Source organism: Gopherus flavomarginatus, chromosome 1 (assembly GCF_025201925.1).
Source record: "Gopherus flavomarginatus isolate rGopFla2 chromosome 1, rGopFla2.mat.asm, whole genome shotgun sequence".
Lineage (NCBI taxonomy): Eukaryota > Metazoa > Chordata > Testudines > Testudinidae > Gopherus > Gopherus flavomarginatus.
Window position 1 is genome coordinate 358,152,498 of NC_066617.1, and position 16,268 is coordinate 358,168,765.

Here is a 16,268-nt window from a genome sequence, read left to right on the forward strand (position 1 = left end):
AGAGGTCTATAAAATCATGAGTGGTGTGGAGAAAGTAAATAAGGAAGTGTTATTTGCTCCTCATAACACGAGAACTAGGGGTCACCAAATGTAATTAATAGTTAGCTGGTTTAAAACAAACAAAAGGAAGTATTTCTTCAACCTGTGGAATTCATTGCCAGAGGATGTTGTGAAGGCCAAGACTATAACAGCCTTCAAAAAAAGAAATAGATAAGTTCCTGGAGGATAGGTCCATCAATGGCTATTAGCCAGGATGGGCAAGGAAGGAGTCCCTAGCCTCTGTTTGCCAGAAGCTGGGAATGGGTGACAGGGGATGGTCATCCTATTTACTTCAGATTATTTCTCCAGTTTGTCCAGATCATTTTGAATTTTAATCCTATCCTCCAAAGCACTTGCAACCCCTCCCAGCTTGGTATCGACCGCAAACCTTATAAGTTTATTCTCTATGCCATTATCTAAATCATTAATGAAGATCTTGAACAGAACCAGACCCAGAACTGATCCCTGTGAGACCCTACTCGTTATGCCCTTCCAGCTTGACTGTGAACCACTGATAACTACTCTCTGGGAATGGTTTTCCAACCAGTTTTGCACCCACCTTAGTTGGTTTGACATGATTTGTTCTTGACAAATCCATGCTTGACTGTTACTTATCACCTTATTATCATCTAGATGTTTGCAAATTGATTTTTAATTATTTGCTCTATTATCTTTCCGGGTACAGAAGTTAAGATGACTGGTCTGTAATTCCCTGGGTTGTCCTTATGTCCTTTTTTATAGATGGGCACTATATTTGCCCTTTTTCAGTCTTCTGGAATCTCTCCCGTCTTCATGACGTTTCAAAGATAATCGCTAATGGCTCAGATATCTCCTCAGTCAGCTCCTTGAGTATTCTAGGATGCATTTCATCAGGCCCTGGTGACTTGAAGACATCTAATTTGTCTAAGTAATTTTTAACTTGTTCTTTCCCTATTTTGGCCTCTGATCCTACCTCATTTTCATGGACATTCCCTATGTTAGATGTCCAATCACCCACCAACTTCCTGGTGAAAACTGAAACAAAGAAGTCATTAGTTACCTCTGCCATTTCCACATTTTCTGTTATTAACACTCCCCTCCATCCCCACTTAGTAATGGGCCTACCCTGTCCTTGGTCTTCCTCTCGTTTCTAATGTATTTGTACAATGTTTTCTTGTTACCTTCTATGTCTCTAACTAGTTTGATCTTGTTTTGTGCCTTGGCCTTTCTAATTTTGTCCCTACATACATGTGTTATTTGTTTATATTCATTCTTTGTGATTTGATCTACTTTCCACTTTTTGTAGGACTGTTTTTTGTTTTTTTAGATCATTGAAGGTCTCCTGGTTAAGCCAGGGTGGTCTCTTTCCATATTTCCGATCTTTCCACACAGTGGGATAGTTTGCTCTTGTGCCCTTAATAATGTGTCTGTATAATAATAATAATAATCCACCTGTCCCTCTCCATCCATTTTCTTATATTGAGGCCCATAGCCATGTATTAGAGTACCACTTTCCTCTAAGCCCTCTTGGAAACGAGGCAGGTTGGTTGTACAGTTAGAGCAGGCAGTTCTGGGTTCTCTTCCTATCTCATGCCCAAATAAATCTGTTCTTCTCTAAAGTGCCACCAGACTCCTCATTATCTTCCTATCTCTGTGTCAGGTTTCCTGTGTCACCTTGGGCCATGTGCTTAGGCCAAGATTTTTAAACCTGGGCATCTAAAGTTAAGCATCTCAGATCCAGTCAAATACGTGGCTTGATTTTTCTGAGGTGCTGAAAGCACTCACAGCACCCAGTGACTCATATCTGTTATTGTCTAACATCCAACACCATGGCCATGTGTACTGTGTAGGCATGTTAGTAATGGCTGAAAAAGCCATGCCAACCCACCTGCCAAATGTTGTAGCATATGTGTGTAGGGGCTGTGTGGAATGTGGGATGGGTAGGGTTGGAAGCCCTGGTAATAAAGCTGTCAACACGCTTTTAATCCAGTAACTGAATTCTGCCCTCATTTATACCCCTTCGACCCCAGAGAGCTTGATGGGCCCTAAAGCACATACTGTATTAAAACAAGGAGGCAGGTTTTTCTTGTAAACTTTCAGATGGGTCCCGTTCATAGTAAAGTCTACCTTTGGCCTGTGTGGCTTAATGGATGTCTTTTGTTTCCCTCGTCAGGACTATTTGTCTCTCTTATTATCACCTCACTCAAACAGTGGGAAACCAACGGTCCTGTTAAAAGGCCTGTAATTAAAGAGAAGCTCACCTGGGAATGGGTGACAGGGGATGGAGCACTTGATGATTACCTCTTCTGTTCACTCCCTCTGGGGCACCTGGCATTGGCCACTGTCAGAAGACAGGATACTGGGCTAGATGGACCATTGGTCTGACTCAGTATGGCCGTTCTTATGCTCACCTGTGAGCAAACTAAGTCTTTCCATGCTAGGAAGAAGATTGGACTCCAGAAGTGTGTGTTGCCTCTTTCACGCCTTGATTTACTGAATATTCCTAAACTTTGCTCCCCTCTTGGCCATGTTGCCTCATGTTGCTGTCCCAGCGAAGGGGTTCAGATTGTGCTGGCTCCCATGTGGACCATTTTCTCACAATTTCAATGTACCCTTTGCTAGTGGAGAGGGGCCTGAACAACAATTCGTCCCCCACCCCCCGCAATAAACTTTAGGAAAGTTCTGACTCAGATACTTATCTGGACCCAAGTTCTGTGAGTTGGCCTCCCTCTGTTCCCTTGTGATGGCTGAACCACTCTGAATTCTAGTTTGCACTTCCTTTCGTTTAGGCCCTTTATTTGCCGTGCTATTCCATGGGCCATCTGCATAAATGTACAGGTCCAGCAGCTGTGATCGCGTCTCCGCTAGGCTCAGATGCGTCTGAATTCAAATGCTCTGGAAGCCTGGGAGGCTTCTTGTGTAGTCAGGGCCGAGGAAGGAGGCTTTTGCAGCTTCCGAGCCAAAGCAAAGACATGTGTGGGGAAGAAGTGGGAGATGTTGGGAGTTTGCAAGGATGAAGCTATGGGGAAGGAGGGGTATGGGGAACTCTGGGCATCAGTGGGAGCTTGCAGAAGCCTGATGAAACAGGTGATAGAGCACTGTAGGGAGCCTGCATATGAAGGGAATGTCAGTAGGAGATGTAATCACGGGGTTCATGGGAGTGTGGTGGAAGGATGGGTCTGAACTTAGGAGGTGAAGGGGAGGGAAATGAAGCCAAGGGCTTTGCCAGGGAGGCCACAGTGAAAATGAAAGGTTTGGAGAAGATCCTGTTGAGGATTCAAAAGTTCTAACACATTCTTAAGCATAATGGAGCCTTTCAGACTGCCGTGGAATTTGCTCCTCCCTTTCATAGGAGTAGATACTGCAATTGTGGAGGGAGCTGGACTTTTCTTAGGAGACATTTTGCAGAACTGGGCCCATGCTTGAAGCTTCCAATTTATTTATTTTTCTCGCCCTCCCCCCCTTAGCTCTTACCCCTTCATTTCTCCGCTTGCATTTTCAAGCTTAAGTGTCCAGTATTATATATGCCAACCTCCCTCCCTTTCCTTGTTCAACAGATGTCTATAAGCCCACCTCTACCATGAAGTATTCCAGCTCTGGTGCCCAAACCCCATGGTGTGCAAGCTCTGCTTTCTGCCTTGTTTTTAACATGTGCCTTTGAATGCTGACTTAGGAACCCATTGACTGGTCCATATGGTTCACCCACTGTACAGTGCTGCATACGTCCATGGGGCTGTGTCATGTTACCCCTTTTGGTGGTCAGTCAATGTCCCAGGCCTTGCAGGGTGGTTTCTGCTTAGAAATGAGAAGTTGATGCTGTGAGTCAGGTATATTCTTGGTGTAATTTTGCTTACTTACAGAAACGTACACACAGTCCTGTTTTCCTGAACACAGTAGAAACAAACAGAGGCAATTTCTGTGCTCAGAAATCCCCAAATCTGCCACTCTAGAGAGCCCTGTGCCCAAGAAGCTCCGTCTTTGTGCTTTCTCTCAGGATCATGTCCACAACTACTTCTCCTGGCTTTCTGCCTCCAACACACACAGGCTACAGACGATATCCTAGTCCCTGTATTTTCCACCAGGGAAAACCCTTAGTTCTACATAGCGTAGCTCTGTCCTGCCCAGCAACCTAGTGCCTTGGACAGCTTCAGCTGTTTTTCCTACACAAAAGACTTGATCGCACCTTCTTTTGAGACTGAGAGAGTGTGCTTGGCTTGTCCATCGGCTTTAACAAGCTCTATGGTTGTCTTTGGGTGCAAGCGGGGCCGACTTTAGGAAGTGCAGGGCCCAATTCGAACAGTTTTGACGGGGCCCTGGCAGGGATGACTTAAAAAACAACAACAACAACATGTGAGGCTTGTACTAACCGGGCAGTGCTCTGAGTCTTTGGCGGCACTTTGGTGGCAGGTCCTTCACTCACTCCAGGTCTTCGGTGGCACTGAAGGACCCGCTGCTGAAGTGCCACCGAAGACCCGGAGCGAGCCAAGTACCCATCGTCGAAGTGCAGCCGAAGACCCGGGGTGCCACCAGGTGAGTAAAAATTAAAAAGGCACCTCTAGCCAGGGAAGGGTTTCTCACTGGGCCCGGGGCCCTCTTAGGCGTGGGGCCCGATTCAGGGGAATTGGTGGAATAGGCCTAAAGCCGGCCCTGGGCTCAAGACTCTGCTGATGGCAGCCATTAACAATATTATGCTGAGAGGTGCTATTGTTTATTATTTGTATTGTGGTGGGGGCAAGGAGCCAGCTGAGAACGAGGCCCCGCTGTGCACACCGTACAAGCACAGCGTGGTCGATAGTCCTAGTTCTGTATTACAATCAGGAAATGTGATTGCAGCACATGTGGACACACCCCAGCTTTAATCTAGCTAGCTCAAAGCCGGCTTGAGTAACGATAAAGCCCCCGTGTGAAGCTCTGCCCTATTGGGACCTAGGTACACACTCAGGAGACTAGCCGGTGCCATTGCTCATGCTGCCGTGGCTTCAATGCTATTGTTACTGAAGCTAGCTTTGATCTAGCTAGTTCGTGTCTGACTATGTGTGCTAATCATGCCTTCCATTTGCAATGTAGACATCTCTCAAAGGACAATATCAATACAATAAAGAGTTGAGGCCTCCATGATACCAGTGCTGGCCCAGGTATTTGCAGCTGATGCTTCATGCAGAGTTCTGGAGAAAGCTGTGATGGGAGGATTTTTCTTGCGCATAGACTAGACACTGCAAGATCTGGCCATGATGGCCATTAAAGTACTTTTACGGCAGTCTGCATTCATCTCTCCACTGTATTAATTCTTCAGATTGCTTTGTGAGTCACTGTACGATATTCTCTCTATTAAAATCATCTAGAATAAATGTAACCATCTGTGATGGCACCTTAGATAATGAAGAAATGCTGTTAGAACGAAAAGGGCAATCACTTTAATGGACAGAGCTGCCCTCAGGATTTCGGGGGATGCTTTGGAGTTCTGTACTGAAAGAAACTGTCCAGTTGGGTCTGTGGGTGGAGGAGGGGAGGAAGTTGTGGAGAAATGCATGGCAGTTCTTCAGATGTGTCACGGAAGAGCCATTTTGGCTTCGGTCCTCACTCTCTTGTGGCACCCATGCAGTGGGCTAGAGGCTGAGGTGATGCCAGCACTGTGGATTGCAAGACATTTTGCTCACTTCCATTTTTATTTTGATCCGTGGAGGCTTGGCCCTTTCTGTTATTAGTCAAAGAATAAGGTCTTGTAAGGGAGACAGGCCAACCTTTGTATTCTGTTCTGTGAGAGAAACCTCCCTCCATCCATGCCCTCATATCTGCAGAGTACTGGAGAGAGATTGATCCCGCAAATGGATAGTAGCACCATGGAACTGCAGTGCCCCAACATGGGTCCCAGGAGTGAACCCTACCGCAGCACTCATTTAAAGGTGAGGCATACAACTCTCTCATACCTGTCAGGTAATACAGGAAGAGCAGGTAGCAGGTGCCTTTGAAGGGGCGAAGGTGGGGTATGGGGTGGGGAGGGTAATGTTCTCCTTTCTTAACATGGTCCAGAGCAACATTTTACTTTGGCCAGTTATTTTCCTATGTGGGTGCCTAACATCAGAAGTCTGAATTCCTATTTATGGAAGGTCCCAAAGTACTGGCCCCTTGCAGCTACTGTTGACTGGTATAAGTTGCAGATGCTCAGTGTGACGGGTTCGGTTATAGAGACCCCTTGGGATTGTCACCTGATGTGCTGGGACTACCTCTGAACCCATTTTTCATGCTAGTTTGGGACTTCAGGACCCTGTCTTATTGAGCCAGACATGCTAACCTGCTACAACAGACCCAGGATCTGAACCATGCCCCCAAAACTGCAGACTTAACTGAAAACAGCTTTGCAAGTGCCCCCTGTCTCCAGCACCCAGACACCCAGCTCCCAATGGGATGCAAACCCCAAATAAATCTGTTTTACTCTGTATAAAGCTTATATAGGGTAATCTCATAAATTGTCCGCCCTGTATAACACTGATAGAGAGATATGCACAGCTGTTTGCTCCCCCAGGTATTAATCACTTACTCTGGGTTAATTAATAAACAAAAAGTGATTTTATTAAGTATAAAAAGTAGGATTTAAGTGGTTCCAAGTAATAACAGACAGAACAAAGTAAGTTGCCAAGCAAAATAAAACAAAGCAAGCAAATCTAAGCCTAATACATTAAGAAACTGATTACAGATGAAATCTCACCCTCAGAGGTGTTCCAATAAGCTTTTTTCACAGTCTGGACTCCTTCCTAGTCTGGGCCCGGTACAATCCTTGTTAGTTCCAGCTCAGGTGGTAACAGGGGCAGCTCCAGGCACCAGCACGCCAAGCGCGTGCCTGGGGCGGCAAGCCACAGGGGGCGCTCTGCTGATCGCCGTGAGGGTGGTAGGCAGGTTGCCTTTGGTGGCTTGCCCTGTGGAGGGTCCACTGGTCCCGTGGCTTCGGCAGACCTCCTGCAGGCTTGCCGCTGAATCCGTGGGACCGGGGGCCTCCCGCAGGCAAGCCACCAAAGGCAGCCTGCCTGCCGTGCTTGGGGCAGCAAAATACCTAGAGCCACCCCTAGGTGGTAACTAGGGGATTTCTTCATGACTGCCCCCCCGCTTTGTTCTGTTCCACCCCCTTTTATATCTTTGGCACAAGACTGAAATCCTTTCTCTCTCTCTCTGGATTCCCACCACTCCTTCTAAATGGAAAAGTAACAGGTTAAAGATGGAGTCCTGTTCAGGTGACATGATCACATATCACTATAAGACCTCAGTCTTCATTCTTCCAGAGCTGGTCTGCATGTATCCAGGAAGTTTTGCAAGTAAACAGAGACATTCACAACCAATTGTTCTAGTTAAGGGAAGCCATCAAGATTCCAAGCCAACATTAATGGCCCACACTTTGCATAATTACAATAGGACTTCAGAGTAATACTTCATATTTCTATTTTTAGATATAAGAATGACACATAGATACAAATAGGATGAACACACTCAGTAGTTTATAAGCTTTGTAAAGATACCTTACAAGAGACCTTTTGCATAAAGCATATATCACAGTTCCATCATATGCACACTTATAAACATATTTTTATAAAGCATTACAGAGTGCAACATCACACTCAGCATTTCTGAAAATCAGGCCACCCCAGGGGGGATTTCCATAAACTCTCAGAGGTGTCTGAACTTTGCTCCCACTGAAGTCAGCAGTGAGAATATTTCCATTTAGGTCCCTACTTTAATCACCCCAGTTTGTGTTTTTATTTATTTGCCTCACTTCTCAAAGGATGTTAACTCTTTTTGGTCCTGATTCAGGAAAACAGTTAAGCATATGCTTCACTTTAGATCCACACATAGTCCCAGTGACTTCAACTGGGACAATACAGGTGGTTAACTTTAAGCACATGCTTAAGGTAGAGGTAGTCAATTACTTTTTGTCAAGGTCCAAATTTGTTGGCCAAGGTCTAATCAAAGTCCAGACTCCAGAAAAAATAATAAACAATAATGATGATAAGTAAGTAAAAAGATTTCAGGGTCTGTTCAAAAGCATCTGGCGATATGGATTTGGCTCCTGCTTTGCCTATTGACTACCCCTGGCTTAAGGACTTTGCTGAATCAAGGGCCTAGAGCAGTGTTTCTCAACCTTTTTGATACCAGGGACTGGCTTGCTGCCTTCCTACACTGTGTCAGGGAGATCTCAGGGACCAGCGGTGGTCCACAGACCAGTCATTGAGGAACGCTGGCCTAGCATATAAACAGACTGCTGGTGAGGAATTGCGGAGGATTCCCTTGCCCCAATGTAATAATCTGTAGCCTTACACTGCTAACAGATGAAGTTCCCCTCCAGTTTCTCTGAGGTAATTGGTATACAGCCATGGTCAGAGGTAGGCTTTAGAGCTAGAAAGAAAAATGACTTCTGTTGTGATAAATGGCCCTACAGGTGTATCCTAATTGGTTGCTCAATGGTAAAAAATACATGGAAGTTCATGAGCTGTCACAATAACCTGTAATAACAAATGTCAATGGGAAAAGGAACAAAAGAGAGAGAGATTGAACTAGTCCAAACAAATAGGCTACTGATACAAGTCAAGGACAGTTTTAAGATCATGCCCGGTAAACCACTTTCTTTGTGGGTCCTAAAAGAATGAGACTTTGAGGGGGAAATATGGAAGAACAGATTGCACCTACTGAAGCAAGCTTCACCATCATGGCTGCCCCCTCCCCCTCTCCTGGGATCCCAGACCTTCTTCCTCCTAATCCTGAGGGCTGTCCTGACCAGACCCTGGCCAGAGAGAGAGAGAGAGACCCAGGTGACATCGGCATCCCTACCAGCTCCAGCAGAATCCCAACCATCAACTGGGATGTAATGGGATCAGAGTTAACAGAAGTAATAACAGCAGCTCCAGCTCATCTCAACCAACTTCTTTTTGCCTCAAAAGGACAATTATTGCCATGTTGATACTATCTGAGACTGTCAAACAAGGAGGTTTTTCCTCCTATAAACTCTCTCTAGCTACAGGAAGAGGGAAGAAGGGATGGAGTTAAAATGGAAGCCTTATTCCATACTTCACGTTCCAAATATTTTAACTATTTTTTCCTTCTTTTCTTTATCTTTAATAAAAGGTTAAAAGGATGTTGAAGGGTGTGTTTGCTGTGATACTAAGCAGGCTACCGTCTCCACATATACAACCCCAAACCTTGCTTAATGCTGTTTAAAGGTTATGTTAACACTGTTAGCCCACTGAGTGCATCTAAATTAATACAACACCTCTTCCATCATGGCATCTCTACTGCTTCTGCCTAGAAGAAAATGATTTCTTTCTGTTTTGTTTAACGCTTGTCAAAAGTTTGTTCTCTTCCTCTTGGCTGCTGTCTTTCAGTTTTATTTTAAATCACTCTACTCTCCATTCTCCTGGCTCCAAAAGCTCAATTTTTAACCATGTTATGGTCCACACAGTTGCAGAATAAAGGAGGATCTAGAGTAGGTTGGCTCGTCCGGGATCTGCACTCTAAAGGGCTACCCCAATACTTTTCAAAAGGCCTTCCCTTACCCCCGCCAGACTTTACAATGCTACTCCAATCCCTGGAAAGAGGCAAACAGGGTACCCACCGTTTTATTCCTACTGCCCTCTATTGATTGAACTCAATATTATTTTGACTACACATATGTCCAATACATGACATGAGCTGGATTTTTCATAAGAGCTGAGTTCCGATTTAGCAATCTAATTGAAATATTAATTTAGGTACCATTTGAAAATCTGGCCACGTAATTTATATGCCAGTGGTTGTTGCTTGGCGCTGAGCATGTTTGAAGATCTGTAAAAGCAGCAAAGAATCCTGTGGCACCTTATAGACTAACAGACGTTTTGGAGCATGAGCTTTTGTGGGTGAATACCCACTTCCTCAGATGCATGTAGTGGAAGTTTCCAGGGGCAGATATATATGTGCTAGCAAGCAAGCTAGAGATAACGAGGTCAGTTCAATCAGGGAGGATGAGGCCCGGTTCTAGCAGTTGAGGTGTGAAAACCAAGAGAGGAGAAACTGGTTCTGTAGTTGGCAAGCCATTCACAGTCTTTGTTCAATCCTGAGCTGATGGTGTCAAATTTGCAGATGAACTGAAGCCCAGCAGTTTCTCTTTGAAGTCTGGTCCTGAAGTTTTTTTGCTGCAGGATGGCCACCTTAAGGTCTGCTATAGTGTGGCCAGGGAGGTTGAAGTGCTCTCCTACAGGTTTTTGTATATTGCCATTCCTAATGTCTGATTTGTGTCCATTTATCCTTTTCCTTAGAGACTGTCCAGTTTGGCCGATGTACATAGCAGAGGGGCATTGCTGGCATATGATGGCGTATATTACATTGGTGGATGTGCAGGTGAATGAACCAGTGATGGTGTGGCTGATCTGATTAGGTCCTGTGATGGTGTCGCTGGATGGAACACTATCCCTGATGATGCCACAGCACAACTGGCTGCTGAGCTCTGTGCCTTTATACTTACACACAACTATTTCAAATTTGATGACAATATATATCTCCAGATCAGTGGCACTGCTATGGGCACCCGCATGGCCCCACAATATGCCAATATCTTTATGGCCGACCTGGAACAACGCTTCCTCAGCTCTCGTCCACTCACGCCCCTTCTCTACCTACGCTACATTGATGACATCTTCATCATCTGGACCCATGGGAAGGAGAATCTGGAAAAATTCCACCACGATTTCAACAGCTTCCACCCCACCATCAACCTCAGCCTGGACCAATCTACATGGGAGGTCCACTTTCTTGACACCACGGTGCAAATAAGTGATGGTCACATTAACACCACCCTATATCGAAAACCTACCGACCGCTATGCCTACCTTCATGCCTCCAGCATCCATCCCGGGCACATCACACGATCCATTGTCTACAGCCAAGCACTGAGGTACAACCGCATCTGCTCTAACCCCTCAGACAGAGACCAACACCTACAAAATCTCCACCAAGCATTCTCAAAACTACAATACCCACACGAGGAAATAAGGAAACAGATCAACAGAGCCAGACGTGTACCCAGAAGCCTCCTACTGCAAGACAAACCCAAGAAAGAAACCAACAGGACTCCACTGGCCATCACATACGGCCCCCAGCTAAAACCCCTCCAACGCATCATCAAGGATCTACAACCCATCCTGGACAATGATCCCACACTTTCACAGGCCTTGGGTGGCAGGCCAGTCCTTGCCCACAGACAACCTGCCAACCTGAAACATATTCTCACCAGTAACTGCACACCGCACCATAATAACTCTAGCTCAGGAACCAATCCATGCAACAAACCTCGATGCCAACTCTGCCCACATATCTACACCAGCGACACCATCACAGGACCTAACCAGATCAGCCACATCATCACCGGTTCATTCACCTGCACATCCACCAATGTAATATACGCCATCATATGCCAGCAATGCCCCTCTGCTATGTACATCGGCCAAACTGGACCGTCTCTATGGAAAAGGATAAATGGACACAAATCAGACATTAGGAATGGCAATATACAAAAACCTGTAGGAGAGCACTTCAACCTCCCTGGCCACACTATAGCAGACCTTAAGGTGGCCATCCTGCAGCAAAAAAACTTCAGGACCAGACTTCAAAGAGAAACTGCTGAGCTTCAGTTCATCTGCAAATTTGACACCATCAGCTCAGGATTGAACAAAGACTGTGAATGGCTTGCCAACTACAGAACCAGTTTCTCCTCTCTTGGTTTTCACACCTCAACTGCTAGAACAGGGCCTTATCCTCCCTGATTGAACTGACCTCGTTATCTCTAGCTTGCTTGCTAGCATATATATACCTGCCCCTGGAAATTTCCATTACATGTATCTGAGGAAGTGGGTATTCACCCACGAAAGCTCATGTTCCAAAATGTCTGTTAGTCTATAAGGTGCCACAGGATTCTTTGCTGCTTTTACAGATCCAGACTAACACGGCTGCCCCTATGATATTTGAAGATCTGGACCACAATGTATATCCTGTATCAAGGACGTTCATCTCAAACCTATTCAAAATGCTAAGGAAAGTCCTAGGCAAAATATAACCTGCATGGAGTTAAGATTTGTGGTCTATTAAAAACCTCTGAGGGAACATTTGTCATTTTCTCATAAAAACAGAAATGTTACAAATCCTGGAAATTCCACATTAAGGCAACACTTAAAGGAAAAGACTCAGGAACACCTAAATAACCATAACTCTGCCCTTTAACTCTTTCTACAGAAAACTGAAAAACAGGAGACGAGTTTGTGGAGTTGCTGTTGGATAGTCCATGACTGCTGGTCCTGATCCAGACATAGACAGATCCTACGTCGTGAGTAGCCTCAGTTATGAATCACTTCTTTGTTAGGTGGTTAGGAGTTAGGACAATGGAGTCCTTTCTCTGCTGTTGTTAGCAGGGCTGATGATGGCCCCATTGTAATCACACCAAATACAGACAGTCTCTGTCTGATAAAACTAATTCTAGGATTGTAACAGGTGACTAAACAAACAGGGGTGGGGGACAGGTAACAATAAATACAAATATGTTTGCATAACTTATAGTCTTGTAGGTCACAACAGTTGTGGGTGGTCACCAATCTAACCAATGTCTAATTTGACCAGTCTGAGAGATGCAACAAATCCCATTCACAAAGGCCACACAACTTCATCTCATCAGTAACACCAAAAATCTGGAGGGATTTAAGTGGGTTTCTTGATTCTTAATGGTCAATCTGGTGCAAGTTGGCATATGTCCATTAGCTGCTGGGTTTATTGCCCCTTTAGAATTTACTGGCCCTTTAAGATAAGCTGATCTAATGCTTGATAACATTACTGGAAACAAGGCTGGAAAGTTCTGTGTCCGTTAGGCAACAGCCACTGGGAAGCGAGAAGCAGGAAAGCAGGTCTCTGAGTAGAGAAAGAGAAGGGACAGGGCAAACAGAGACAAGGGCTGGGGGGTAGTTCAGTGTGAAAAGATTATAGAGACCCGGGAGAGAGTTAATAACAAGCTGGTTTCAATACTGGGCAAAGAATAGCACATTCAGCCTGGAAAAATGAAGCTAAGAGATCCGGGGACAAATGGTCTGAAATACAGACATTACGTGGGAAGGAAAAACCCAGACAGCAGCAAGGATGAAACCTAGGGCCAAGAAAGGCTGGCAATATGACATGAGATGGATGTGAAATGGCGAATGAAATGTTGGCTTCTTTCTATACACAAGTTACAAGATGCAGAGCTAAGTGAAAGTGCCTCTTGTATGGTCCGTTCACGTCTGCTCACCCCACGCCACTAGGGGGAGTTCAATTATATTGTTGCTAAAAAATTATTAGTGGGTCAGGGGTGGAGTTGTGGAAATGATTTATAAAGAAAAAGTAAGACTCCAATTCATCAGGGCATCTTTGAAGTTAAGCGTCTGCTTAGTGCTTTGCTGAACTAGAGCCCAGACTAATTCTTCCCTTACTCCCAAGGGCGTTGGAAGAGTAAATTCATTCATGTTTGTGAGATGCTCAGATACTGTGGTGATGGAACCAGATAAGCACCTCGATACTTAGTAAAGGCCTGATTCTGCATTCCTGGTACATGTCAAACTTCCAAAGTCACTGGCGTTGAGTGCACATGGAGTGCAGGTTCTGCCCTATGGGATACCCATAGTTGTAGATTTGGGAGCTCTAAGACTGCTCTGGGAATGCATGAAGTAAAAATGGCCCAAATCCTGAGGTCCTTACTAGGCAAATTCCCATTTTTGTCTAAATGCCTGATCCTGCTTGCATCGACCCCAATGGCAAAGCTTCTGTTGCCCTCAATAGTGTAGGATCAAACCCCAAGTAAGGAATGAAAAAAAACCGAGGAATAACCTGGTCCCAAATATGCAAGAACAGGAGCTGACACATTAATGGAAAGATGCAAAATATGTAAGCGATGCAAATAGAATAAAAGCATTAGATCTGCTGTAACTCTCCTGGACAGAGGTAATGCTCAGACTGGTTTATAATCCATACAGCATGTTTCTGACATATAAATAATGACATCGAGTTCTGCAATTTTATTGTGATTCTTGTGATATTTGGTGTCTGTCTTAAAGCTGCAAGCCTTGGAGGCAAGTGATTGACTTAGAATCTCAGCTTTATCAAAGAAAAAGTGAAGTTTCTAGCTCTTATGTTTGCAGAGAAAAGTTTGAAAATATGACCTGAGTGTAATCTAACGTCTTAAAAACTGAGATGAAAAAAAATAATCCAGCACTTATTATTTTTTTAAACTATTTCATGGTATTATGAGGTATGGCCCATGATTTTTGAACACTTAGTGTTGGCAATGCTGTAGTGATATGTGTTAACCTTTTTCATATATAGATTTGCATGAAACACACACAGCCATAATTCAATCTTGTTTGCATCACCACAGAGGAGAGAATTTAACACAGAACATATTAGATTGAGTTTGGTAACTAATTGACTAATTTCACCTCGTCTTCTGTTGTCAAATTGTCTATAAATGACTCAGGAAATTTTTTGAATGTATCCATTGTTTCAAATGATTTATCAAATAACTTCAAATAAAAAAAATAAACTCTTGCTCTGCAGATCATTCACAAGCAATTCATTGTGTGGAAATATGCATAAGGATGGAAAGCGTGAACTGCACATTTCTATTTTTAACTATTGTATTTTATAAATTAGGTAAAGAAGGCAGAACCCTGTGCGACCTATTAAACCTTGCAGGAGACATTCTTGATTTCAGATCCAAACAGGTAATATGTATCAAGTGACACACTATCACTTCCCAAGCTCTCCAATATAACAAAATTGCTTTTGCCAACTAACTCAGTGCTCATAAGAGGATTTTTTTTATGGTGCTTCTGTTTTCTCCCATGGGAGGTTCCCCCCCCCTCACTTATTGCACCATAATCTCACTCCTTTCTTCTCAGGTGAATTACTTTTTCACTAGCTCGCACTGTTGTGCCACTTGCACTGTCTGTTCCAAAGTGAGCTCACACATTAGTTGTAATTTTTTTGAAAGTTTTGTGTTTAAAACCTAATTACTAAATCATCTCCTGTGTAGTCCTCTTTACTGCTACTAAAGGTCAGTCTACACGTAAAAGTGGCCCCAATATAACTGGTTTGGGTGGGGAATTTTGTTTTTTTACTGATATAATGATAGTGGTACAACTTCCGACCTGGTTGTAGTTATACCTGTATAAAGATGCCTTATACAGGTACAGTGTTTCCCCTTTTTGACCTGAGTGGATAGTCAAAATTTGGGGCCCTGTGTGTGAACCAGTAGGGCCTAGAAATTGGTAATAGATATGCCTTTAATGTAGGGTTTTTTATTTTGTTGTTTGTTTTTTTTACAAAGAATGGTACAAAGTTCTGTGTCTCTGAACACGGAAGGAGTCAAATAGCAGGAAATACCTTTTGCTCACAAAACCAAGAGCACTCTTTAAAGCCTGAACCCCGTAGGCTATAGCTATTTGCTAGGTAAGGTATAGGCATAAGGGGAAGGGATACCAGCTTTTGGATATTTTAGGATAAGAACATCCACAGATGCATAACCACAAACTTGCCTTGGCAACAAACTGACGTATATGCCAATATGCTTAGATCATTAATGAAGTAATCTATGGATAAGGTCACGCTAATAGTAGGATGGTGAGGAAACACAAACAAGGAAGCAGGGAAAAAAGCCTTCCTGAATATGCATTAGGTGTAGTGCTGTAAGTATAGCATATAATAAAAGTTATTTGAGGAAGATAATGATAAACATTTCAGGTTGTTCTGCAAGGGATGGTGTGAGTATTTGGATGTTCAGATGTGCGTTCTGTATTATCTGTATCTACCTTGCTGGGGTAGAGTGTTGGTGACTTTGCTAACTGTTTTATTCAAATGGTTACAAAAACAGAAGGCTCCTAAGAGTGGGTGTTGCAACTGTGCACACTGTAGTCCCAACTGAACAGTAATTTTAATAATACTGGGCTGGATCTTTGGGCAGGTACCTATCAAACCTCAGAGTGTTAACTGGGAATTCTTAAGTAATCCATATAATTAATATACAATCCAAAGATCAGGCATCAGCCCCTGACCCAAAAACTCTAAAAGGCTTTTTGATGGAAAAAGCTTCAGCTAGCTCTGAAATCAAGTGCCGATGTATGAAGATTCACAGAAGGAGACTCTGTCTTCTGTCTCTGAACAAGGGACTCCGTCAGGATAATGGAAACAATATTATCCACTCTGTTTCCTTTTCTCTGCTTTAC

At 43.9% G+C, this 16,268-nt stretch overlaps 1 protein-coding gene across 4 annotated transcripts in view; it reads left to right on the forward strand.

Moving 5' to 3' along the window:
* Positions 1-16,268, forward strand: part of GDPD4 (glycerophosphodiester phosphodiesterase domain containing 4) — an 87,452-nt gene that overhangs the window by 18,426 nt on the left and 52,758 nt on the right. For 2 of the 4 annotated variants that reach the window (XM_050941349.1, XM_050941374.1), the window contains exon 2: positions 14,698-14,768. The exons of 1 other annotated variant lie outside the window; for it this stretch is intronic. The gene's annotated coding sequence lies outside the window, so the exon portion shown is untranslated. Of the gene's footprint in view, positions 1-14,697; positions 14,769-15,373; positions 15,496-16,268 lie in introns of all 4 variants that reach the window. One more of the 4 variants, XM_050941358.1, reaches the window with a different exon arrangement.